A 27,527-nucleotide genomic window follows, 5' to 3' on the forward strand; every position below is an offset into this window, starting at 1 on the left:
TGCCTGCACTAACTATAACGGGGGAATTTCATTGGTTTTTTATCAGTAAAATTTCCGCTAACTATAACATGTGTGAAACCTATGGTTTTTTCAGTGAATTTGCTAGGTTTTTTAAATGCTAATTCCTAACTATAACGTGTGTGAAACCTATGGTTTTTTCAGTGAATATATACATATATATACACCCTAGTGCACCTACCTGATTTATACTTACCATTTCATTGTAAAGGCACGCGTGGTAAAGGCATATATGCGTGGGAACGACCGGCATGGTAAAAACATTGCTTGGTGAAGGCATTGTGTGATAAATGCTGCATTGTAAAGGCTGTTTCCCCCCATAAGCCATGCCCAGAAGACCCCTGACTGTCTCGGGAAGCCGCTCACAGTGAACTCTTGCTCCATGAGGTAAGAGACATATGATTGGTAGGAATGTTTTGTTCTGAAGCACCTCCTTTTGTAATTACCTTTATTTTCCATAGCGCTGTGAGACTGATTTCACAAAATACCGAAAGACCTAAAGATGTTCCTTTTCTGCTAGTCCTAGGAGCGAAGAGACCGTATACTGACCCGTAGGGGTATCCATGTTAGATTGAGGAGAGCAAGATCTACCCAGGATAACATACAACAAATCTAAATGGAACTCATTCACAAAGTGATTATCCTGAAAACAATGCTTAAATCTGACTTTCCTGAACTTACTTTGATGCTCTTGCTCAACTGTATTTCCTCCTTCTCATCTGTTATCATCCACAGGTATTATTCTTCATAAAGTTATATGTAAGCACTTAGAAGCGGAAATTAACGAGCGTGAGTGCTTTGCAAAACATTAAAAAAAGAAATTTAAAATTAAATATATTGAAAATTAAATATATTAACAGATTAATAAAGAGTATATAAATGAAGAATATTCTGTTAATGTGAAGGATTTTGAAATTGGAAGCTAAAAATTAAGTTGTTGTACGCAGGTTAATTTGTGGAAACCATACAAATGCATCAAACACAAAACAATATGGATGATGGGTAGCCTCATTTGAATTTAGAAAAGTTCTAACCTTTCCATTAAAGTGAAAATTATTGTTTTTCACATCTATTCGTTAATTAAATATCATTTGTTGTTTTGTGTGATGAATGCTTGTTTTGAGCATATTTGTGTATTGTTCGGATCTTCAAATCAAAGTAATTGCTTAAGTCTCAGTGTCAGTCCCCGGATTTCAATAATGATTCAGTGGCACACCCCGGACTCTAATAATTAATAAGGGGGTCCACAGAAATTAAAAGGTTAAGAATCACCGATTAAGCCCATCGAACACTTAAAAGCTTCACAATTAACTTTGAAATCTATCCTCATCTGGGAATTTACCTAGCGTATTGAGTGGAGGAAAGAAAGAAACAGATGAGATTTGGAAAGTCTGCAATAAGCCCCTGAGACTCACTTTTTAAGCAATTGCTCGTTTATGCAGGTACACTATTTAATTTGTGGACAAAAATTATAATATTAAAATAAGTGTAGAGGCGTGGAAGGTTTTCCTTAGGGGCCCGCCATTGCTATAGACAATGGCAGAGCTACCACATACCACAACTGCCTAGACTTCAGTCCAGCTCATGCCTCTTTCTTCCATCACTCTAAACTTCTTTATCTCACATTTGCAAATTCTTTTTCATCTCATAGAGAATTCTAGTTGTAGATTCCTTACCTTATAATTATCCCCAGGTGTCAGACTGGATCCGGACATTTTTTGTGAGCAGTACACCTTTGGGCCCGTAGGTGGCGTCGTTTGGCTCTGCATGACATCGTCTGCTCTGGAAGTGACATGCACAATGCCTATATTGGTGCCACCCCAGCACTCTGATGTCAGTTCTTTTTTTCCGTGCCAGTCAGCGCAGATCCTGTAAAGAGCTACCTCCCCCAGTCACTTGTTCACTGACCTTTTTCTGACCCTTGTGTCGAAGATTCTTGAGACTGTTTCATGGTGTGGCAGGGATGTCCACAAGGAAGGCTGGTTTCAAGCCCTGCGACACCTCTCATCTGCAGATGTCAGTGATGGACCCACCCCTAATCTGTCTCTTGTGCCTCAAGAGTGACCACTATGGTAAGACCTGCGTCGATTGCTGCACCATGCACCCAAAAGCATTGAGGGAGCAATCCCTCAAGCTCCTAGCTGCTCGACATGAGTCATTGCAGTCACAGTCGTCCAGGCATTTGGGTAAGTCCGCCAAATGGAAAAATAACAAGTAATCAAAGTGGTTTTCGACGTTGCCCCGTCCGTCTACGTCATCCGACGAGACAAGGGAACATCGGCATTTGATGCCTGGCTTTGCTGTTGAGCTTGCGCCAGGGCTGTCTCCGTGTCCCTTTGAGTTTTCTGGACTTGGCTTGACCCCCGCCCATCTCCATGAGTTTTATGAGGCCATGCACCTCATATTTGGGTGACCTGTCCCCACTGGGACACCCTCGGGCCTCGCAAGTTTGGGGAGGGCCTTCTGGTCTTCTGTCGTTGGGATTGCCCCCCACCCCGCTACCAGTCAGCCCCTTAGATCCATGGACAAATCTGTAGTGGCACCGGTTGAGCCACCTCACCTTACAAACCTGGTTTGGAGCCCTCGGAACACACTAACTATCGCCCTATTTCGCTTTTGCCTTATTTCTCCAAACTTATTGAGGCTCACGTCACCCGGTGTCTTTCCAGCTTCATCGAGACCTGCGGTTACTTGGAGCCCAACCAAGCTGGCTTTCGGCCAGCCCACTCCACTGAGGCTTTTATTTAAGCAGTTCTGGACACTCTGAGGCAGAATGCCGATATAGGGATCCCCAGGCCCTTGTACTCCTGGATTTGTCCGCCGCGTTCGACACGGTTGATCATAACATCCTTCTCCAACGTGTCGAGCAGGCGGGCATCCGGGGTCCGGCCCTGCAGTGGACCCAGTCCTTTTTGAAGGACAGAACACAAGCTGTCCGCCAGGGTCCTTACACTGCGCCCAAAACCTCCACCACTTGTGGTTTCCCTCAGGGCTCTGCCTTGTCACCTCTGTTGTTCAATCTTTACCTCCGTCCCCTAATCCACTCGCTTTACAGCTGGGACGTCACAGTGTTTAATTATGCTGATGACTTGCAGATCATCTTTCCACTCGATTCTCCGGATGCTCCAAACAACTTCCGTTCCACCATGATACACATCCAGGAGTGGATGGACTGCAATCAGTTAAAATTAAACCCCGGCAAAACGGAGCTTCTCCTCCCTGGCTCTGGCCCCTCCTATTGGGGCCCACAGTTTTGGCCTGATAACTTTGGCCCTCCCCCGGTCCCTCTGAAATCAGTAAAAAGCCTAGGCGTGAACATCGATGCCGAACTTTCTCTCAGACCTCATGTGGGCACCGTGATCTCCTCTTGTATGTTCCAGCTCCGTAAAATCCGCAAAGTGAGTCACCTACTATCATCTGCCGCTCTTATCCAGGTAGTCATTTCCCTGGTACTTTCCCGTCTGGACTTCTCTAACTCCTTGTGCTACGGCCTCCCGAAATCCCTGTTGCACCGTCTCCAGGTTGTACAGAATCAAGCAGCCCGTCTAATTTACAACTCTCCCAGATGGCAGTCGGCCAAACCTCTGCTACATAAATTGCACTGGCTGCCCATAGAACAAAGGGCGGCGTTCAAGCTGGGCTTCTTCACGTTCAAATCTCTCCACTGCCCCAGTCCTGCTTTTCTGACGACTCTCATCAACCCTCACCGCCCTACACGCAATCTACGCTCAGCCCTCCTTAACCTGCTTGTTGCCCCTAAATTTAAAACCAACAAATTTGGAGGACGCCGTTTTTCCAACCTTGCTCCTCAGTTCTGGAACCCTCTTCCCTTATCCATCAAATCCAGCGGCTCTCTTCTTCATTTCAGGAAACTGCTTAAAACCTTTCTTTTCTCTCTACCTGGCTAATTCCTGTCTCTTCTCGTCCCCAGCCTCTCCTCGGTCTTTTTTAGCGCCAGGAAACCCATGGTGTCAGTGCGCTCTACAAATATCACTTAACATAACATAACATAACTCAGCTCCATTGCTGACATCCTTGGTGCCCACCGGCGACGCAGACTCCATACTCATCCCCGGCATGGAGCCGAATGTGCATCGTCCAACGCCTACTCCGGAACTGACTGGAGACATTCCATCCAGGCCAAAGTGGTTTCCACATCACTGGCCCTTGGGCACCACACCTGCTTGAGAACAACTGGTGTTACATGAGATGTCCAGGTCTCGCTCATGGTCATGTCTTACAATGGCTCCCGTCTCTTCAGAGACAATGTGTACTCAGCGCTTGAGTGCTTCAAGGACATCAGGGCTATGGCCAGGTCTTTGAGTTTTTCTATGGCCCCTCACCAACCCCAGTCTGCCTTTCTCTCTTTTCGTGCCCACGGAAGGGGCTTCCAGCCACCTCTCTATCTTCTCTTGGCACAGCAGCCCGCAGGCTTCCCAGCTCTGGTGAGGCCAAGGACAGAGTACCCACTGACCTTGTGGGTCAGGTAAACAGGTCAGGCCTGCCCACAATGCCCTGGCAGTCTCCAAACCTCTTTAGTTTGCCCTCATACCTTCATGGGCATCCAGTGGGGGTAGGATATGCTATCACCTGCACCACTGGAGGTCGATACTATCCAACCGCTGAGTTCTCCAGATTGTCCAAAGGGGCTAGTCCCTCACCCCTTCCCTTCTTCCCTTATTAGTTTGCCCGGGAGCTTACCTTAGAACGCCCACGGTGCCTTGTGGATTCCGAGAGCGGATGGCTTGAATAAAGGTTCTTCAGTCTTGTTACCGAGCCTGAGTCTACATTACATTTACTACACCTCCCCTTTGGGACTGCCCCTCCATCCATGCCACCTACTTGCAGCAGGCTAACAGAGGACCATATCTCATTACTCCACCAGAAAGTGGTGGATCTCTTGGCCTAGTGAGTCATATATATGGGGTGCTGGCATCAGTGGTTGTTATTCCCGCTACTTTCTGGGGCCCAAGAAGGACCAAGGCCTTTGCTCTATCCTAGACCTGCACCCTCTCAATTTCTTACTGAAAAAGATAAAATTCAGGATGCTTGTGCTCGCTTAAGTCCTGTCTGCTCTTGACCCAGGAGACTAGATTGTATAGTTGGACTTGCAGGATGCATACTTCCACATACATGTCCTTCCTGCCCACAGACATTCCCTATGGTTCACGGTACGCTACAAGCACTTTCAGTTTACCATGCTTCTCCTTTGCCTTACCAGTGCCCCTTGGGTTTTCACGAAGGTGATGGAGGTGGTTGCAGCTCATATGCAGAGGGCAGGGGTACCAGTTTTCCCCTATCTTGAGGACTGGCTGTTGAAGGTGGGCTTGCCCCAGGTGGTCATCCCCACCTCCAGACTATGGCAGACCTCCTGCACTCACTGGGGCTCAATATCAATGTGCCGAAGTCACACCTGATCCCTTATTTGATGCTCGCTTTCATCAGAGCAGTTCTGGACACTGCAATTTTGGGCTAATCCTCCCAAGTTGCAAGTACAGGAAATTCAGGCTATGCTATCGATGTTTCAGCCTCTGTCCTGGATTTCCATGAGACTGGCTCGGAGGCTGCTGGGTCTCATGGCCTCCTGCATCCTGCTTGTGGCACATGCCCACTGGCATATGCGGCCTCTGCAATGGGACCTGAAGTTCCAGTGGGTGCAGCATCAGGGAAGCTCTCCGATATGGTCCAGATCTCAGAGGGCGCTGTAAAAGATCTGCAGTGGTGGCTTACGACCCGTGATTAGGTCAACAGCAGACCCTTCTCCCTTCCCCAACCAGTTCTGATGGTAGTAACAGACGCATCACTCCTTGGCTGGGGTGGCCATTTGGAAGAGATGGAGATCAGAGAGAGAGAGAGCGAGAGAGAGAGAGATATATATATAGATATATATATGTGTGTAACTCTATACATATATGCATAAATAAATATATACATTCTCTTATTAACCCCTAACCCCATCCACCCCTAAACTCTAAAAACACCCTTAGCACCCAATACCCTTACCTTTACCTAAACCCTAAAAAAACCCTTACCCCAATATCCTTACCCACCCCAAACACTAAAAACACCCTTACCACCTAATAACTTTACCGACCCATAAACCTTAGAAATGTCATTACCACCCAATGCCCTTACCCACCCCTAAACCCTGAAAACGCCCTTACCACCCTATTACCCTTACTCACCCATATGCTAAAATCACTCTTACCACCCAATACCTTTTCCCACCTCTAAACCCTAAAAACGCCCCCACCCTAATCCCTAATGTGTGTGTGTGTGTATGTATATATATATATATATATATATATATTCACTGAAAAAACCATAGGTTTCAGGGGCGTTATAGTTAGCTGGACATTTTCCTCGTACAAAACCCTAGAAATTCCCCTGTTATAGTTAGTTCAGCTAACTATAACTTGCGCCCCGCAATGCACTGCTGATGACGTCACATATTACATCACTCATGACATGGTCAGTGACATCACTGATGACATCATCCAGTGAGTATGTGTTTCTGTACAGTTTTAATATGTTTAATATATATAGGGAAAGGTCTGTTGAAGAATAAGTGGTTGTAAAAGTGAGAGAATGGATAAATTACTATGTGCTTAATTGACTCTATAAGTGAGTCATTAAATGTATCTTACTGCAGACTAGTGACTAAACTGTGTGAATTTCTGTATGTGTCTGTGTGTTGGTGTGTAAGTGGTTGCATGGTTTTGTGAATAGCTATATGAGTGTCTATATGGGTTATTGATTGGTTGTTTGAGTATCTGTATGGGTGTCTGAGTGTTTGTGTGGGTAGGGTGTGTGTGATTCTGTGACTAGATGTGTGAGTGGGTGATTCTGTGGGTTCATGGTTTTAAGAGTGGATCTGTGGGAGACTGTATGGTTGAGTGAGTGTATGTATGGGTGTGTTAGTGATTGAATGTATATTTCAGTGGTACATTTGTGACTAACTACATATGTGAAAGGCAGTATATATGTGTGTAAGAGTATATAAGTGGGTAGATGCGAGAGTGTCATTAAATGTATCTTAATGCATACTAGTTACTAAACTGTGTGAATGTCTGTATGTGTCTGTGTGTTGGTGTGTAAGTGGTTGCATGGTTTTGTGAATAGCTATATGAGTGTCTATATGGGTTATTGATTGGTTGTTTGAGTATCTGTATGGGTGTCTGAGTGTTTGTGTGGGTAGGGTGTGTGTGATTCTGTGACTAGATGTGTGAGTGGGTGATTCTGTGGGTTCATGGTTTTAAGAGTGGATCTGTGGGAGACTGTATGGTTGAGTGAGTGTATGTATGGGTGTGTTAGTGATTGAATGTATATTTCAGTGGTACATTTGTGACTAACTACATATGTGAAAGGCAGTATATATGTGTGTAAGAGTATATAAGTGGGTAGATGCGAGAGTGTGTGATTGTGAGAGTGACTGTATGGATGAGTGTGTGCTTGTATCTATGATTCTATTAGAGCGTAAGAATGTGGTACTATTTTTATGAGTAAGTTAACTTGAGTGTGTATAACCGCATAGGTAAGTAAATGGGAGTGTGATTATTTGCATGACTGACTAGGTGTGAAAGTACCTCTATGGATGATTGATGGTGTGTGACTGACTATATAGATGTATAAAAGCATGTGCTAGTCTTGTATGGAGTGACTGTAAGTATGAGTGACTGTACAGGTGAATGAGTGGAGGTGTATGTAGACCTTAGAGTTAATAAGTAGATATTGGAATGGTTTTGACAATGGAACTCTAAATTTTGAGTTGGTGTATCAAAGGCTATATTAGGGTGTGAGAAGATGTGGTAATTTTTCTTATGGATGACGTCATCAGTGATGTTATTTGAGATGTCATCAGTGATGTCATGAGTGATGTCACTGACCATGTCATGAGTGATGTAATATGTGACGTCATCAGCAGTAGATTGCGGGCGCGCGAGTTATAGTTAGCTGAACTAACTATAACGGGGGAATTTCATTGGTTTTGTACGAATGAAATGTCCAGCTAACTATAACATGTGTGAAACCTCTGGTTTTTTAAGTGAATTTGCAAGGTTTTTTAAATGCTAATTCCTAACTATAACGTCTGTGAAACCTATGGTTTTTTCAGTGAATTTGCAATGCTTTTTAAATGCTAAGTTATGTATTTTTCAATTATATTTTTTAAATATTTGTTTTTAAAAAAAAATCCTATGTATTCATTTATATATTATCTGTATCCTTTAATTTGGTTTGGCTCATTTTTTTAAAAACTTTCAATTAGGATAAAGTTGAACAGCATAGTTAATATTTTCTATTAAGTTATGTCCACTTTTTTTAAATTTTTTATATTAATTCTTAGGGTGCGCGTTCAGAGCGCGCACCTAGTACGTTTGCGTAAGTTTGTTATGAATTCCGTCGTACGTTATTTACGTACGCATACATACGTTTTATTTCGCGCTCAGAGCGCACACCCAGTACGCATGCGTACGTACGCATGCGTGCGTGCGTCGTACGTGCTCCACGCGGTACACTTCCGTATACGCATAGAGTACGCACGCTGACGTTCGCGTATACGCGTGTGCTATGTATGCGCGTTACGTACGCGCTTACCACGTATGCGCATGCGCTCGTACGCATTCGCGCATGCGTAATTGCCCGGTGCGCGCTCCGAGCTTGCTCCGTGCGCGCACCTCGGGTTATGTGCATAATAAAACAACACTTCTAATTGGTTTTCATTACTTTCAGTTTCTGATTGTTTCAACACCACACCCAATCCCCTCATGGCAAGTCATGTGATCAAGAATAATCACTTTTGATTTGTTTGAAGTACTTTCAGTTCCAGATTCTTCCAACACCACTCCCACTTTCCTCATTATTAGTTCTGATTCCCTTTGAGAAGGAGCTAATCTGTTGTTGAGAGACAATGGCTGAGCAGCAACCACCTTCAGAGAGTGAACAGGACACTCTTGAGAGACAGAGGAACAGGAAGCAGAAAGACAGCTTTATATGGCAGTTTTTTACTTTCCCTGAGGGACAAAAAAAGGTGAATGCACCGAAAGTTACTTGTGTATTGTGTCAAAAAGTCTTATCACGTGGGAATGCTAACAAGAAGTACTCTTTTAGCATACACACAATGACGAGGCATGTTGAGGCAATGCATCCTGTAACTTTTCGTCGAGCTTCTGGAGCAAACCCTCCACCTGCTCAGCCGACGACATCTGCAGCAGCTCAGCCGAGCACATCTTCGGCAGCTCAGGCAAGCACTTCTTCTGCGAAGGTGCCTTCACCTTTTTCTACACCTCTTGTTGGTCCACCTTGTTTGGCGAGGTTGTCTACACGGTGCACTGATTGCGGTAGTCTTATTTCTGTGGGGGAGACCAGTCTTGATCTCCTTCAGCGAAAATTTGATGCGCATCAGTGCACTAGGCCATAGATGTTTTTTCTTTTTTTCGTTTTTCTCTTCCTGTTTCCCTACATTAACTCAAGGGCTCTTTTCAGAGCCACCTAAAAACTAAACCCAAAAATATTTTTGGGGGATTTTTTTTAAAAAAATTTTCTTTGGGGTGCGCGCACCCTAGGTGTTTTTTAATTTTTTTTTTTATTTTTTAATTTTAATGAACAAAGAGAGGTGAAGAAAAGGAAGCATGAAAAGGAAGGATTAAGAAATACAAATATGTTTAACTTATCTTATTTTTAAAATAACTTATTTTGAAAAAAAACATTTTTACTAATTTGCAAGGAAACAGAATTTCATTTTTTAATTTTTCTTTCTAGTTCTGAAAAAAAAGAAAAAAATATTAATATTCAATCATATATTTTATAAAGCAGTACATGTTTTTACATATTTTACAAAGCAATTTTTTGCCCTTTTTTTGCTGTTTTCAGAATTTTTTAATTTTCACTTAAAATAGTGAAAACAATTGTATTCATCATCTAACAGCGGGCAAAAAAAAACCAATCTGAAAGATTGTTTAAAAAAGCCCCAAAACTATCCACACTAAAATATACCTTGATAGAAATATTACATATATATTACAAATACCTTTGTAGATGAATAAAAATTTTGTAGATATTCCGTCTTTAAACATTGTTGCAAAAGCACATATGCCAAAATAATATCTGTCAAAGAAGTCCACATTTGTTTTTATTACTTTTCCTTTAGGCCAAATATAGTAATTTCAAAATCCTTTTTAAGTGATATCTTCAATTATAATCCTTTAAAATTTTAAAAAATGCTTTTTAAAATTTAGGTTTCAGAAAAATTAAGTAAGAATTGGGTAAATCATAAGGCAAACGTTGCTTGAAAATCAATTGGGAATCATTACACAGTGTCCAGCCTTTTTCACATTTAAGATAAACTGTGTAATGTCCAGAAGTTACAGTAGGTCCTTCATGAAAAATTATTGCAACTGTAAAAAAAGTTTTTCCAGAAATTGATAATTGTTGTCCTATAAACTTCTTTATTAAAGTATCCAATTTTGAACCATCAGCTCTACAACGTTGCATCATTAAAATTACATACTGACCGTATTTCTGTAAAAATAACGTGGAAAACATGTCAGATTTACATTCATAACATTCCATGTTGTGATTGGCATCTTTAACTAATTTACTAAAAGTCACTGATTTACTTTGTGGTAATGGTAAATATATGAACCTTTCAGAATCAACATTACTACTGCATGTGTTCATACAGTTTTCACAGCAATGTTCCCATTTATAAGAGACACCAAATAAGTTTTCTACTTGTACTCCTTCATCTTCAAGTACCCTCAGCATATATATTAAGAATTCCTGTGCTTCTTGCTGGACATTTTCTTTAAACTGTGTAGATCCAGAACATACATCTAAAAGATTTCTAACATCAGAAGCACTTTCTATTTTAGTTTTATCATTACTTAGCTTCTCATAAAGGAGACTCAGCAGAGAACAGAATCTTTTTCCATGATTTACTATTATCTGCTCTTGCAAATTTTCAAGATAAAATACAACATTCAGCACTACATTTGCGTAGACACCAGAGCTATTTTCAAAATGACAACCAACAACCTCTTGAACACTGTCCTTTTTCTTTTTGCTTACAATCACTTCACTCTCCTTTTGTTTTCTCTTCTGTACATCCTCATTACAGATATTCTCAATTCTCCTTTTCTGAGAAACAACATGTTTTTCAATCACAGGATACTGACCTAAATGAGGAGCATAGGTTCTTCTTAATCTATTATACTCCTTTACACAGTTTGCATCAGCACTAACTTTTGAGTCTTCAAAGTCTATCATAAATAAACCAGATAATGTTTTCACTCGTGACAAAGCAACATATGCCATACCTTCTTTGAATACAGTAGAACCAATGTTTACAAAAGCACTATCTACAGTCAATCCTTGAGACTTGTGAATAGTTACAGCATATGCTAGAGAAAATGGAAACTGCTTCCTACGTACATACAAGTCTTTCACTAGCAAAAAACAAACTGAACAACGACTAATGTCTTTAACCTCTTCAATCTGGTCAAATTATATTTTTAAAAATTCAATTCCATCTTTTTTCTGGTACTTCTCATAACCCACAACTTTACCCATAGCTCCATTTACTAAACCTTTTTCTACATCCAAATTTCTCCTTAAAATCACTCGACAATTCATGCAAACATATAGATTTTTTTCTAATCCAGCTGTTTTTGAAATGTTCTTCTCTAGTGAATCCAATTTATTTTTCAGTTTGCCTGTTAATGTAATAGTAATTCCTTCATGCTGAATTTTGTCCACTGCTTCCATTTTCTTAATCTCTTCTTTTTCCAATTTCAAAAGTTCGTCATTGAATATCGAGCACTCGCGTAGTGTTGGCATTAAGCAGATTACAGTATTTTTTTCAGCAATGTTCTTGAATATTTTCTCTGCAACTATTGTTTCCTTTGGAAATAAATTATGTAGCATCCGACTCTGTAATGCTTTTTTGCCAACTTCTGTGAGTAGTTCAATTCTAATATCTTTCAGAATACTTGCATAATCTTCATCGTTTGCTTGCCTCATATTGGTAGTGAGTTCTTTGTACTCAAAGAACGTCCAAATATTCACATTACCAATGCTTCCTAATGACTTCTTCGTGTCTTCATGTGTCACAGTATTAAACACGGGTTGTCCTTTTACTGGAGTGAGCTGTAAAAGATCCCCAAAAACTATGACGTGTTTTCCTCCAAATAACACGTCATAGTCTCTTTTTAGAATTTGTTGCATTCTTAAATGCACAAAGGCAAGCATTAAGTTTGATACTATGCTCACCTCATCAATAATGAGAACTTGCATCTTCTTCAACACTCTTGAAACTTCGAAGCATGCTTCTCCTGTTAGCTTGTGATATTGTATTTTGTTCTCATACTCCACTGGTAACATTAGCAAGCGATGTAAGGTAATTCCTTTTATGTTATAGGCTGCTAACCCAGTTGGAGCAGTTACAACACAAGACAAAGTGGAAGCTGTTTTTTGCTGTAGGTAGCTTCTGATGACTTTTATTAAGAAACTTTTTCCAGTTCCAGCTTGTCCACTCACATACATCCTGATTGGTTCAAATGATGTGCATGAGCACTCTTTATTTTCATGTAGTAATCCATGATCAATTTTTTTGGTGACTTCTTCATAAATTTGTTTTTGTTCTTCATTCAGTTGTTGTTCCAGATTTAGTAAGTCTATTGAATCTTATTGTGCTTGATTCATAGCCGTTTCTACTTCAGTCATGGCTATTGCAGCTTTCCAGAACTTTGGCTGTCTTGAGAACTGTCTCTAGCTACTTCAGCTGCAATTGTAGCTTCCTGTTCAATTTCTTCATTTAACATTTGTACATAATTTGTGAAAGTACTGCATTCAATCGTATCTTTACATGCATTAAAGGAATCTTCATAGCTTTGAAATTCTCCAAGTAGTTTGTCCTCTGAACGCCATGGTTTAAACAGCTGTAAAAGTGCCAAGTAGTAAAATTCCTTTTTGTCAGTAGTGTCACAACTCAGCTTCCTGTGATTAATCAAACTTCCTTTTGTTTGCTTCACCAAACATCCTTCCTCACCAATAACTTTATATTTTCCATTATTGATGTCTTCTGTGGCTTTCCGTGAAAAAATGTAGTTCTGCAGCACTTCATAGAGACACATGTTCTCAAGATGACGACTTCTTTTTGGGTAATACGTGTCCAACATGTTTGATTTCAAAATATCTGTACTTTCCGGGTTGTACTCGGCCAAATATTCAATTTCTCCAACAGATTTCAGTACCCGATTTCGCATTGCTGCAAGGCCTAAACTTACCCAAATTATTCTTCTGGATTTCAAGTAAAGACTTGCAGATGATAACCTATCTGAGCATTCGTAGGATCCAATTTCTCGATGCGATAACATCTTTAAACTGAAACTGTATAGCTTTTTACTGACAGTCTTCTCGTGAGAAATCTCTTCCCACATTTCTTTCAATTCTGTTTTCTCAGATTTAGTGATGTATGATGTGACATACCGAGCAACAGCAATAGACTTGTCTGCCACATACTGAATATCCATGTTAGCATTCCACATGGATAAAATGACTGGGTTGTAGTCATTTATGTATTTTGACTCTTCTTTTCTTCGTAGGTTGTAGGTATTCTTAGGTGATTTTCTTGTAATAGTATGTCGCACAGCTGACATAAAACTGTTTACTCTTCCTTTTGAAAGAACAGGTCGTGGAAATCCAAATCGTCATTTTGTGTAGAATTTATCTTTGCTCTTGTACTTTCGCCGACAGTATTTTCCACACCGATGATTTTCTCTTGTGTGCTTTTAGGTATAGCACATGTTGCATATTCTTCAATGAAACTTAAACCTGCTTCATCTGCATCTGTTCCAAATTTTGGCGCATCCTTGATCCACAACAGCATATGAATATGAGGAGCACCTCTTGCTTGGTACTCTTTTCTCCAAAAGAAATCCACAACTTCTCCAAGAGGTGGATTTTTTTTATTGCAGATGAAGGACATCATAGCCTCAAATCTATGATTAAAATATCTGCAAACATTAACCGGATCCAATGAGCACAATTCTCCTGCTGTCTTGTATTCAATGTTTTTAATGTTAGAATTTGCCTCTCGAAGAAAATCCAGTAAATCATCCCAAGCGTATTCGGCACAGCTTAGGGTAAGGAACCATGTTGGAGTTCCTAAATTCCGTAACATGCATTTTAATTCTCCATGGCGTTGGTACCAATATTCATTTGTCCCACGCTGACAAGCCATCAGATTGATCAATTGTGTTTCCAAATGATCATCTCGGTGCTGCACTTTGTCCATAAAATCCTTAGCAGACACATTATGTAGATGTACTCCACTTTTTAAAATGTGATTTACTGCATAAGATAGTGCAGACAAGTCGCTTTCAAATAAAAGATGAAACAAATAAGGAATACTTTGACGAAATCTAGAATCTTCTGCATATAATCTTGTAGTCCGATACTCAGAAGCTGGAATCTGTTCTGGGCGTTCATCGTATCGTCCACCTTTTCCTGTAGGAAACAGCTGGGGAAAACATCGAGCTTCCAAGCTCTTCTCCCATACACTCACGGGAGTTCCTTTTGCTTTCTTCATCTGAAACAGATCAATAGTGTCTCCCATAACTTCCTTTGAATGAAGAGGATGTATGCTAAAATGTTCATAAATTTCTTCTTCTTTTGACTTGTCCACTTTTTCAATTTGCCCAGTTGGTGTTTCTGTGTCTTCTTGTAAATCTTCTTCATCTTCATCTATATAAATTGATTCATACCATTTATTATTCCTTTTCAAATATAAATTTGCTCTTTGTACTTTCCGTACATCTACCAGCTCCTGCCAAATCTTCTTATTCTTTGTAGGTACACCATTAACCAGAATAACTAATGGTTCAGTTTCCAAAGTATCTGCATCAATAGTTTCCATATTTTTTTTCAAATCCAATGGCAAATACACCACTCTTCCTTTTAAACCTCTCAGTAAATCTGAAGGAGGTAATTTACCAGTTTTGGGCTCCATACGTACTATGGTCTGGAACGGATGAACACATTGAATGAGTATAGACTCATATGTATTTAAATCAGAAAGTTCGGCAGGAATAGCATCCAATTCTAAATTATTATGTACAGCTCTGGTCGGCATTATATTTTCTTCTAACTTATTATAACAGTATTTACAAATACGCTGATCTTCACCTAATTCAAAACAATTTTCCAGAAATATATATGTTGCAAAATCCTTCCACTTATAATTATCTTCATTTTCACTTTTTTATACAGACCAACATTCCTTGTTTGAATTTTATAATGGCTTCTGCGGCAACAAATACAAGTAATATTTGGTCGTTCATTAGAGATGATAGTAAATTTTGTCATTTCATCCTCAAAATTTTTAGTAATAATGAGTTCTACATTCTGTTCCACATTTTCCTCATTAACTGTGTCCTTTTCTGCACTTTCTTGTTCTGGACCGAAGTAACAAAACTGAATCTCATCGGTAACCTTCACTACATCTGATACAGATCCACGGAACAGAGCATTATTTAACTCATTTAACTTTACTGCTGGACTTTTAGCAAAATACAATGTTCTCACAAACTTTCTCATTTCAGTATGATGAACAGCCAGCATCCTAAAATGGTGAAAAACACTTTGACACACTTTCCTAGATAGACAAGCCAGAGAATGTCCTTGCAAACCAGTATTCTCTCTCACTCTGCATGGATCTAGTCTTTGAAGCACCTTAATCTTCTGTTTTACACTCTTTTTACTATATTCTCTTAGAAAGTCACGTAATTTATCAATAGATTCCTGACGCACAGTACAAATACTACTACAATTCCAAGTGTACACTGGGGCTTTTGGACGTCTCCCCATAGCCTCAGCAGCCATCACTTCTTCCTCATTTCTTGGAACCATTTTCTCCTTTTCCATCACACAACCATCTCTAACTTCATATGCTCTACCATTGGTGTCAACTGCATGCAACAAACTATTGCTTTGAAGATAACTCTCTTCATTAAAAAATGGTTCAGTACTTGAACTGTGCTTCCATTCTCCCAAGAACACTTTACAAAAGTTACTTTTTTTCACTTCTCTTTTCCTTTTGCTTTGTGACTTCATTGCATTGACTAATTTTTCTAATCTACGCATCCTATTCAAAAATAATATAAAAAGTTTTCTTTTTATTTCCAAAGCCTTACTTACAATATTTTCTATAAAAAAAAATTCTTAATAAATTTTGTTTTTTTCTTATATTTTTTCACATCCTTTAGCAAATTTAACATCACTCTTCTTTGAAACATTTTTCGACTAATGTTTTTAAAATCTAATTTTTGTGTTAAATCACTTTTACTTACTTCTGATTGTACATTAGCTTTTGGTTTTTGCTGTTGACTCTGTTGTCGCTTTGTACTTAAAACACTGTTTGTTTTACATTTATTTTTTCCATTTTTTGTTTTTTTGAAGATTTTTTTAAAGAAATCTTTACTTTGCTTACCAGTAGACTTTTTCTTTTTGCCATCACAAGCTTTTCCTCCTATTTTGTTTTTCCAGTTTTGTCCAGATATAGTTGTTGTTGCTTTTCTTTCCTCTGTCTTGTCCTTAAAGGCATTTTTTTATTTTTTCACTGTTGCTCGGCAATACCTGCAAGAAACTTTAAAAAAAATACCTTTTTGTAATTATAATTCATTAAACATTTTTTTAAGCTTTTCACTAATTTAAAATGTTTTAGCATTTGCCTCTTATTTGTGATTTATTGATTTCTGCTGAGTGCTAACCACCACATTTGAAGAAAACAAGCTGTCCCTTTCCTGCAAGTGCATGTTTTACAGAACAACTGCAACACAAATTACATCTCTGGCCACAATTCCTGTGCGCACACAGCCTCATGGTGTGATTCTAAGCAGAAAACAGAATTTGATTGGCAATTTCAAAGCACATTTACTACTGTGGTAGAGCAAGTGATAATTACTGTTACAGCCTGACACATTTTCCTTGTAGATTACAGAGGCAGAAAAGAGCACATTTCCTAACATCTACTCCATACCATGAGCATGTGCAAACTGAGTGAGTGACTACACTAGAGCAAAGGAAATGAGCCTTGGTGACGTTGAATGTGTTTGCGTTACACACTGCTATCTGAAACACCACACAGAGCTGAGTACTACGCATGGGAGTGTTGGAGAAGCTGCTGCGTGTGTTCAAAGAGTGTGTTTCTGGAGACTGTGTATTGTCTGGTGCTAGAGAGATGAGCAAAGAGACTTCCAAAACTGCATGAAGACTGCAGGGATGTATGTAACAGTGCATGTGTGCTAAGGGTTAATTTTTGTTTTGAACATGTGGCAACTACCTGTGCATTTGCTATTTTGAAAGGAAAATCTACCCTGTTGGTTTCAAATGTTTTAGCATTTGCCTCTCATTTGCGATTTAGTGATTTCTGCTGAGTGCTAACCACCACATTTGAAGAAAACAAGCTGTCCCTTTCCTGCAAGTGCATGTTTTACAGAACAACTACAACACAAATTACATCTCTGGCCACAATTCCTGTGCGCACACAGCCTCATGGTGTGATTCTAAGCAGAAAACAGAATTTGATTGGCAATTTCAAAGCACATTTACTACTGTGGTAGAGCAAGTGATAATTACTGTTACAGCCTGACACATTTTCCTTGTAGATTACAGAGGCAGAAAAGAGCACATTTCCTAACAGCTACTCCATACCATGAGCATGTGCAACCTGGGTGAGTGACTACACTAGAGCAAAGGAAATGAGCCTTGGTGACGTTGAATGTGTTTGCGTTACACACTGCTATCTGAAACACCACACAGAGCTGAGTACTACGCATGGGAGTGTTGGAGAAGCTGCTGCGTGTGTGCAAAGAGTGTGTTTCTGGAGACTGTGTATTGTCTGGTGCAAGAGAGATGAGCAAAGAGACTTCCACAACTACATGAAGACTGCTGGGATGTATGTAACAGTGCATGTGTGGTAAGGGTTAATTTTTGTTTTGAACATGTGGCAACTACCTGTGCATTTGCTATTTTGAAAGGAAAATCTACCCTGTTGGTTTCAACTGTTTTAGCATTTGCATCTCATTTGCGATTTAGTGATTTCTGCTGAGTGCTAACCACCACATTTGAAGAAAACAAGCTGTCCCTTTCCTGCAAGTGCATGTTTTAGAGAACAACTGCAACACAAATTACATCTCTGGCCACAATTCCTGTGCGCACACAGCCTCATGGTGTGATTCTAAGCAGAAAACAGAATTTGATTGGCAATTTCAAAGCACATTTACTACTGTGGTAGAGCAAGTGATAATTACTGTTACAGCCTGACACATTTTCCTTGTAGATTACAGAGGCAGAAAAGAGCACATGTCCTAACAGCTACTTCATACCATGAGCATGTGCAACCTGGGTAAGTGACTACACTAGAGCAAAGGAAATGAGCCTTGGTGATGTTGAATGTGTTTGCGTTACACAGTGCTATCTGAAACACCACACAGAGCTGAGTACTACGCATGGGAGTGTTGGAGAAGCTGCTGCGTGTGTGCCAAGAGTGTGATTCTGGAGACTGTGTATTGTCTGGTGCAAGAGAAATGAGCAAAGAGACTTCCACAACTACATGAAGACTGCAGGGATGTATGTAACAGTGCATGTGTGGTAAGGGTTAATTTGAGTTTTGAAAACAGGCTGCCCCTTTCCTGGGTCTGCAATTCTTACAGAACAACAACTTCACAAATTAAATCTCAGACAACAATTCCTGTATGCACACAGACTCATGCTGTGATTTTAGGCACATAACACAGGCTGCCCCTTTCCTAGGACTGCAATTCTTTCAGAACAACAACTTCACAAATTAAAACTCAGACAACAATTCCTGTATGCACACAGACTCATGCTGTGATTTTAGGCACAAAACACAGGCTGCCCCTTTCCTGGGACTGCAATTCTTACAGAACAACAACTTCACAAATGAAATCTCAGATAACAATTCCTGTATGCACACAGACTCATGCTGTGATTTTAGGCACAAAACTGTGTTCCTGGATAGTACCAGCACACCTTAAATTATGGGGAAGACATACTCCAAAATATCTTACATGTTCAAGACAGATACATATCTTCCACAACATAAAATGTAATTCACAACTTTTAAAGTAGAACGAAAATCTACCATGCTAATTTCAAATGTGTTGGCATTTTCCTCTCATTTCTTTCAAAGTGATTTCTGCTAAATCCTATCCATCACAGTTAAAAAGAAGCTGTCCTTTTCTTTCAACTGCAAGTCTTACTTTTCAACAGCAACACAAATTAAATCTCTGTCAACAATTCCTCTCTGCACACAGACTCATGGCTTGATGGTAGGCACAAAACAGTATTCCTCATTGTTACCAGTACACATTAACTTATGGTGAAAACATACTCCATAATATGTAACTAGTTAAGACAGTTAAATATCTCCCAAACCACAAAATGTAAAACATAACTTTTAAAGAAGATTCACAATTCTAATATTTATATAAAAAATCACCACATACATCCCCTCTCAAACTCATAACTCACCTTTAAAATTAGTTAGTTGAGAAAGAAATGTGCCACTCAAACAGCAGACTATCAGAGTCAGAATATCAGAGGGCTACACCTCTCTCCTCTCTCCAGAACCAGTAAATGGCAATGTTTCCCTCTCTTTTTTCACACATATACATGTTAATTACAAATCTCAGTGCTTCCCACTTTTTTTCAAATGAAATCACACATTTCTATTGGTTGAAAACTTCAACCCTTTTCCAAATGTACCCTTCCCCCAACTTGACTTCTGCCTGCTACCATAGCAACAGCTCATGGAACACTGCTGTGAGGAGAGAGGTCAGAAGTTCAGCACACAATGTTTCAAATCCAAAGAGCAAGAGTGGTTCACCTGTCCAACCTAACAGCAAATCCAAACTAATCTTCTGTGGGAACACAATTTTCTGAACCAATACAAAACATGCTTCTAAAAATGTACACATACAGCCTACTTTTTACTGTAAAAATATTTGAATCAGCCAATGAGTTCTTTTTATTTTAAAAAAAAATGTATGCCTCCATTTTACAACTGTCTTTCATTTCATATTGCCATTCTACTGAAAGACACCTCCTGAGTGCATCCAGATCTCCTTGGAAGATGTTCACAGTGTGGATTGTAGGTCACAGCTATGTCTTCTGGAGTGAAAAGTATGCAGAAAAAAGAGGTATGGTGAGAGACCTTGCTTTGCCAAATGTAGACATTAAATGGATTGGTCAGAGAGGGTTAAAGTGGCACCAATTAATGCCATTGGTGAAATCTTTTTTTCATCTCCAACAGCCTAACCTTATTATTGTGCACTGTGGTGGAAATGACCTAGGCACTTTAACTGGGGTAGGTCTGGAAATGCTTGTTAAGGACACCTTTGTGCAATTGATGGCGCTTTTTCCACAAACTGCCTTTGTATATTCTAATATATGCCAAAGGCAAAAGTGGAACTGGTCCAACCACTTTTGTCCACAGATTGACAAAGCAAGGAATCACGTCAACAAATCTATTTCTGCTTTCCTCAGAGACTATGGTATGGGTTCTATATACCACAACAACTTGCGTTACAACATGCAAGACATTTATAGAGGAGATGGTGTACACTTCACTGATGAAGGCAACAGAGTCTTCCTCTTGAACTTAAGACTCTGCATCGGTACTTACTTGTAGGTACCAAAAAACACTCAATGAACACAAGGGCTCTTTTTAGAGCCACCTTATATCTAAACACTTAAATGCTTTTTTTTATTCTTTTTTTTGTAAAGTTTTTTTTCGGGTGCGCGCTGAGTGCGCGCACTCAGCGATATTTTTTTAAAAAATATAAATCTTTTTTTTTTGCCCTACAAGGTCCTACTGTGACCCCCTGACAATGCTTAGTGGGTCAATATCTCCCCACTCTGCCCCCTTTACACGTTCTCCCCCTTTGTTTCTCACCCCCTCAAAATGCGAGAGACAAAATGGTGGCCGCCTCTTCCTGATTTCCACTGATTCGAATGTTTACTTACATCTAACAACCAATCAGAAGTGCGCTCGCGCACTGCCGAGTGCGCGCACCCAGCGCGTACGCTGCACGCGTACAGATATATATATATTGATTTAAATGCTATTTTCTCTGGAAATACTGAACAGATTTACACCAAACCTGCAAAAAGCACTTCATGGACCTTTTAGCTACCTCTCTGCCAAATTTCACATAATTCTGTTAAGCCATTCAGGCTGTAGCTGCGACTGAAGTCCCTATGGAAAAATCCATGGGGAAAACGTGTTTTGGGACCCCCCCTTTTTCTCAGCCCCCGCTTGACGAATCACCCCGAGACTTCCAGGGTAGGAGCTGAGTGGAGCGCCCCATTAGTTTTGAAAATTTAGCGAGGATTCGCCAATCGGCGCCAAAGTTATTCAAAATAGAATTTTGAGATTTCCTATGGAAACTCGGTCCTAACTATAACTATCTACTGGCGACCGCCAGTAGATAATGTATATATATATGTATATATATGTATATATATATGTGTATATATATGTGTGTATATATATGTATATATATATGTATATATATATATGTATATATATATATATATATATTCAGTGAAAAAACCATAGGTTTCACACATGTTATAGTTAGCTGGACATTTTACTGATAAAAAAACAATGAAATTCCCCCGTTATAGTTAGTGCAGGCAACTATAACTCACGCGACCGCAATCCTCTGCTGATGCTAATACTGTATTTAGACACTTATTTGCCCATGTCTTCTTCCATTAAATTTTAGCTATACATATATTACAAATATTTTTTTTTCATAAAGACACATATGTCATCAGCAGAGGATTGCGGTCGCGTGAGTTATAGTTGCCTGCACTAACTATAACGGGGGAATTTCATTGGTTTTTTATCAGTAAAATGTCCAGCTAACTATAACATGTGTGAAACCTATGGTTTTTTCACTGAATTTGCAAGGTTTTTTAAATGCTAATTCCTAACTATAACGTGTGTGAAACCTATGGTTTTTTCAGTGAATTTGTACGTTTTTTTAAATGCTAAGTTACTTTACGCCATTCGTGGCGTGCGCGCCCACTTAACGCAGTTCGTTCCGTTCCGAAATGCATTTGGCGATATTTGGGGGAGAATTGGTGTTTCTGCAGCCTGAAAATATAGCAAGGAGTTACTTACCCTCTGTGTTGGCGTTCCTTTAAGGGCAACCTTTTGTTTGGACTATTAATTGCGGTGGTCCTCGTCGCAGGAACGCCCCGCCGCACATACAGCGGACCTACGGCAGTTGGTATCTTGGTAGCCGCAAGGAGAGGGTAAATCCAGCATTTTCAGATGTGGACACTTGCAGGTGCCCGTGGTGTGTCCCCCCCATGTAACCCACATGGGGAATGCAGTTTTATTCACACATACCGAACAGCATCCACATTGGAGCAGTTATAGGACTTCCATACCCAGAAGGCATTGTGAACATGAAGACCCATAGGGGCGGGGTCATAGATTTAAAAGTCCACATGGCTGCCGGGACTGTTGTGAAGAAGCCAGTGAACAAGGGCATGGAGCCCGAAATGCATTTGGCGATATTTGGGGGAGAATTGGTGTGCCTGCAGCCTGAAAATATAGCAAGGAGTTACTTACCCTCTGTGTTGGCGTTCCTTCAAGGGCAACCTTTTGTTTGAATATATATATATATATTCACTTAAAAAACCATAGGTTTCACACATGTTATAGTTAGTTGGACATTTCCCTCGTAAAAAACCATTGAAATTCCCCCGTTATAGTTAGCGCAGGCAACTATAACTCACGTGACCGCAATCCTCTGCTGATGACGTCAGATATTACATCACTGTATTTAGACACCTATTTACCCATGTCTTCTTCCATTAATCTTTAGCTATACATATATTACAAATATTTATTTTTCAGAAAGACACATATGTAATCAGTGATGTAATATCTGACGTCATCAGCAGAGGATTGCGGTCACGTGAGTTATAGTTGCCTGCGCTAACTATAACGGGGGAATTTCAATGGTTTTTTACGAGGGAAATGTCCAACTAACTGTAACATGTGTGAAACCTATGGTTTTTTAAGTGAATTTGCAAGGTTTTTTAAATGCTAATTCCTAACTATAACGTGTGTGAAACCTATGGTTTTTTAAGTGAATTTGTACGTTTTTTTAAATGCTAAGTTATGTATTTATTATTATTTTTTTCAGGTTTTTTACCGTACGCGCACTGTGCGCGTACGGTAAGCGTACTCCGCGATTTTTCGCAAAAAAAAAAAATTTTTTTTTTACCCTTGGGGGTCCTTCAGTGACCCCCTGACAAAGGCTAGGGGGTCAGGACCTGTCCATCCTGCCCCCTTCTCACGTTTTCCACCTTTGTTTTTCATTGCCTTAGACTGCGAGAGACAAAATGGCGGCCGACACTTCCTGATTTCGACCGATTTGAATGTTTACTGACATCTAACAACCAATCAGAATTGCGCTCGCGCACGTCACCGTGCGCGTACGGTATGCTTACCGTACGCGCACGGTGCGCGCTTATTACCTACTGGCGGTCGCCAGTAGGTAGTTATAGTTAGGACCCCTTTTCCATAGGAAATCCGCAACATTCTATTTTGAATAACTTTGGCGCCGGTCGATGAATCCTCGCGAATTTCTCAAAATAGGTGGGGCGCTACGCTCCGCTCCTACCCTGAAAGTCTCGGGGGGATACGTCAAGCGGGGGCTGAGATAAAAGGGGGGTCCCAAAACGCGTTTTTCCCATGCATTTTTCCATAGGACCTTTAGAACGAGCTACAGCCCGAATGGCTGAACAGAATTACTAGAAATTTGGCAGAGAGGTAGTCCCTATGTCAAGGAAGTGCCTTTTGTAGGTTTGGTGTAAATCTGTTCAGTAGATTCTGAGAAAATAAGCCTTTAAATCAATATATATATCTGAGCCCGCTTACGGTACGCTTACCGTACGCTTACGGTAAGCTTACGGTACGCGTACGGTGGCGTGCGCGAGCGCGATTCTGATTGGCTGTTAGATCTTAGTAAACATTCGAATCGGCCGAAACCAGGAAGCGGCGGCCGCCATTTTGTGTGTTTCACTCAGAAAAAAAAGAGTGAAAACAAGAAAAGGGGGCAATGAGGAGAGTTACAGACCCCCTTACATTTGTGAGGGGGTCAAAGAAGGACAGAAAAGTACAAAGAAAACATTTATGGATTTTAAAAAAAATCACGGGGTACGCGTACGGTAAGCTTACGGTAAGCGTACGGTAGAAAAAAAAATAAAAAAATAAATGAAATTCAGATTTAAGTGTTTAGATATTAGGGGGCTCTAAAAAGAGCCGTTGTGTTTATGAAATGATTTTTTAGTGGTACCTACAAGTAAGTACCGATGCAGAGTCTAAGGTTCAAGAGGAAGACTCTGTTCCCTTCATCATTGAAGTGCACACCATCTCCTCTATAAATGTCTTGCATGTCATAACGCAAGTTGTTGTGGTAAATGGCACCCATACCATAGTCACGGAGGAAAGCAGAAACAGATTTGTTGACGTGCTTTCTTGCTTTGTCAATCTGCGGACAGAAATGATTGGACCAGTTCCATTTTTGCCTTTGGCATATGTTGGAAAACACAAAGGCAGTTTTAGGGAAAAGTGAAAACAGTTGTGCAAAGGTGTCCTTCATAAGCATTTCCAGACCTACCCCAGTCAAAGTGCCTAGGTCATTGCCACCACAGTGCACTATTATGAGGTCAGGGTGTTGGATTTGCATGAAGGATTTCACCAATGGCATCAATTGGTGCCATTTTAACCCTCTCTGACCAATCCATTTAATGTCTACATTTGGCAAAGCAAGGTCTCTCACCATATCTGTTTTCTCTGCAAACTTTTCACTCCAGAAGACATAGCTGTGCCCTACAATCCACACTGTGAACATCTTCAAAGGAGAACTGGATGCACTCAGGAGGTGTCTTTCAGTAGAATGGCAATATGAAAAGAAAGACAGTTTGGAAATGGAGGCATACATATTTTTTACAAAACAAAAATAACTGATTGGCTGTTTCATACCATTCTAGAATAAAAACTAGGCTGTATGTGTAAATTAATAGAAGCATGTTTTGTATTGGTACAAAAAAATGTGTTACCAAAGAACAGTACTATGGATTTGCTGTTAGGTTTGAAAAGTCAAGCACTCTTGCTCTGTGGAATTGAAACATTGTGTGGCGAACTTCTGACCTAACTCCACACAGCAGTGTTCCATGAGCTGTTGCTATGGTAGCAGGCAGAAGTCAAGTTGGGGGAAGGGTACTAGGCAGAAGTCAAGTTGGGGGCAGGGTACTTTTGGAAAAGGGTTGGTTTTCAACCAATAGAAATGTGTGATTACATTTGAAAAAAAGGGGGAAGCACTGAGATTTGAAACTTACATGTATATGTGTGGAAAAATAGAGGGAAAGTTTGCCATTATCTGGTTCTGCTGAGAGGAGAGAGGTGAACAGAACAGAGATCCTGGCTCTGATAATCTGCTGTTTGAGTGCCACATTTCTTTCACAACTAACTAATTTTAAAGGTGAGGATAGAGTTTGAGAGGAGATGTATATGGTAAATTAAGAAATGAATAATAGAAATGGAAATTCTTTTTGTTGAAGTTGCGTTTATCATTTCCTGTTTTGGGAGAAATTTAAATGTGAGGAACATGTAAAATAATATGGACTATGTTTTCACGATAAATTAAGGTGTACTGGAAAAAAAAGAATAGTTTAAGGGTTTGAGGTTGGACTCAGTAATGCAAATACATTCAGCATCACTAAGGCTGGTTGCCCTTGCTGGAATGTAGGCAGCCACCCAGGTTACACATGGTGGTGGTCTGAAAAAGCAGTTTGGTCATGTGCATTTAAAAAAATCAAAAAAGTGGTTTCATAATGTGTCAGTCTGTAAAAGTGATTTTCACTTGCCAAAAAAAAAGAGCAGTAAGTGTGCATTCAAATTGGCAAAGAAATTTCGTTTTGGGACTAATGTGAAAACATGACTCTGTGTGGAAATAGGAATTACAGGCAGAGATTTATTGCGTTTTTTTCTGGTGATTTCACAGTTGCATTAGTAGGAAAAAGGGGGAGCGATTTTTTTGGGGAAGAAGCAGACTCTTAGCACACACCCATCTGCTTGCCATGTATAATCATGCACAGTATTTACAAGCGAGTGGGGTTTTCAGGTTTCAGTCTGTAATGCAAATACATTCAGCATCACTAAGGCTGGTTGCCCTTGCTGGAATGTAGGCAGCCACCCAGGTTACACATGGTGGTGGTCTGAAAAAGCAGTTTGGACATGGGCTTTTTAAAAAAACTGAAAAGTGGTTTCATAATGTGTCAGTCTGTAAAAGTGATTTTCACTTGCCAAAAAAAAAGAGCAGTAAGTGTGCATTTAAATTGGCAAAGAAATTTCGTTTTGGGACTAATGTGAAAACATGACTCTGTGTGGAAATAGGAATTACAGGCAGAGATTTATTGCGTTTTTTTCTGGTGATTTCACAGTTGCATTAGTAGGAAAAAGGGGGAGCGATTTTTTGGTGCAGAAGCTGACTCTTAGCACACACCCATCTGCTTACCCTGTGGAATCATGCACAGTATTTACAAGCGAGTGGGGTTTTCAGGTTTCAGTCTGTAATGCAAATACATTCAGCATCACTAAGGCTGGTTGCCCTTGCTGGAATGTAGGCAGCCACCCAGGTTACACATGGTGGTGGTCTGAAAAAGCAGTTTGGACATGGGCTTTTTAAAAAAACTGAAAAGTGGTTTCATAATGTGTCAGTCTGTAAAAGTGATTTTCACTTGCCAAAAAAAAAGAGCAGTAAGTGTGCATTCAAATTGGCAAAGAAATTTCGTTTTGGGACTAATGTGAAAACATGACTCTGTGTGGAAATAGGAATTACAGGCAGAGATTTAATGCGTTTTGCTCTGGTGATTTCACAGTTGCATTAGTAGGAAAAAGGGGGAGCGATTTTTTGGGGGAAGAAGCAGACTCTTAGCACACACCCAGCTCCTTTCCATGTATAATCATGCACAGTATTTACAAGCGAGTGGGGTTTTCAGGTTTCAGTCTGTAATGCAAATACATTCAGCATCACTAAGGCTGGTTGCCCTTGCTGGAATGTAGGCAGCCACCCAGGTTACACATGGTGGTGGTCTGAAAAAGCAGTTTGGACATGTGCATTTAAAAAAATCAAAAAAGTGGTTTCATAATGTGTCAGTCTGTAAAAGTGATTTTCACTTGCCAAAAAAAAGAGCAGTAAGTGTGCTTTCAAATTGGCAAAGAAATTTCGTTTTGGGACTAATGTGAAAACATGACTCTGTGTGGAAATAGGAATTACAGGCAGAGATTTATTGCGTTTTTTTCTGGTGATTTCACAGTTGCATTAGTAGGAAAAAGGGGGAGCGATTTTTTGGGGGAAGAAGCAGACTCTTAGCACACACCCATCTGCTTACCCTGTGGA

Source organism: Triturus cristatus, chromosome 1_2 (assembly GCF_964204655.1).
Source record: "Triturus cristatus chromosome 1_2, aTriCri1.1, whole genome shotgun sequence".
Classification (NCBI taxonomy): domain Eukaryota; kingdom Metazoa; phylum Chordata; class Amphibia; order Caudata; family Salamandridae; genus Triturus; species Triturus cristatus.